Source organism: Arachis ipaensis, chromosome B07, assembly GCF_000816755.2.
Source record: "Arachis ipaensis cultivar K30076 chromosome B07, Araip1.1, whole genome shotgun sequence".
Classification (NCBI taxonomy): Eukaryota; Viridiplantae; Streptophyta; class Magnoliopsida; order Fabales; family Fabaceae; genus Arachis; species Arachis ipaensis.
In genome coordinates this window covers 97,398,582-97,399,748 of record NC_029791.2, presented here as the reverse complement: position 1 = coordinate 97,399,748, position 1,167 = coordinate 97,398,582, and positions in this window count along the sequence as shown.

Below are 1,167 nucleotides of genomic sequence, written 5' to 3'. Positions count from 1 at the left end.
TGATGAATTGGAAGAGGTAGAAGAAGACCTTGGAAGACAAAGGCAAGTCGAGTTCTTGACATATCAGTTGGTAAATTTTTAGAAAATTCTAGGAATTAGGATGGAGTTGAGAAGTAGCAACTTTACAAAGACCCGAAATTTTTAGATTCAAAATCGGTAAAAGGGAGGCTTACTCCTAACCTAGTGAAAAAGCACTCGTGCAGATTCTCTTCAGCAACTATAATCTCATACTTATTCTCATCCTCTCGATCTCTACATATCTTATGTTGTCTACGAAAAGTCTCGGCATACTCATTATCGATCACAGAGATAGCAAAAAATACAGTAATATCTAACCAATCTAAGTCAGACGGGACTTTAGACGACATGATGAGAACTACTGATCGAGACATAAAGCTATACCTATAATACAGTAAAAGAAAAATCGTCATTACAAGTCGGCAGGGTTGGCAAAATAACATAAACAATCAAGACAATGTTGCAAGAGGTCGATTCATCTTCAACCACGCAGAAGAACTTTACAGTTTTCTCAACCTCTTGCATGCACAAAAAAAAAATACATTACATTATCAAAGGTGAAAATGGCGCCATCCTCAATAAATAAAATGACACCATTTAGAGGCATCACAAAGCAAAACCCAATATTCAAATTTACAACAAAAGAATAGAATTCTCAAAACAAAAGAAGAGAATATAAAATCATCAGACAGACGACAAAGAGCATAAAGAGCATTAAAATATCATTTTTCAACAAAAAATACCAAAGAAGCAGTACCAGAAACACATTAAAACAAATGTAGAAAAAAAATGGGAACCAACCTTGATTGAGGGCGAAGTTAAAAACCGCAAAAAGACGAACGTTCCCTCAAGAAAGTGCAAGCAAAGCCTCCAAAATCTCAAGATAGAGGAATCTTGAAAGTGGAAAGGGACACAACAAAAAAGATGAAAAACTTTTTTGAGAGAAAAATGAAGAAAATGTTCTGAAGAAGAAGCAAAAAGGAGAAAGAGAAAGAGGGATTGAGTATTTATAAGGCTCTAGGGGTGGAATGGTAAATTCATTCCCTCATTTTATGATGTGCATGGTTTGCACGGTTACTAAAGTAATCGTAAGAAACGTGCCAAATAATTGCGAAAAAATGCTACAGTTGAGATTTAGAAATCACGTCG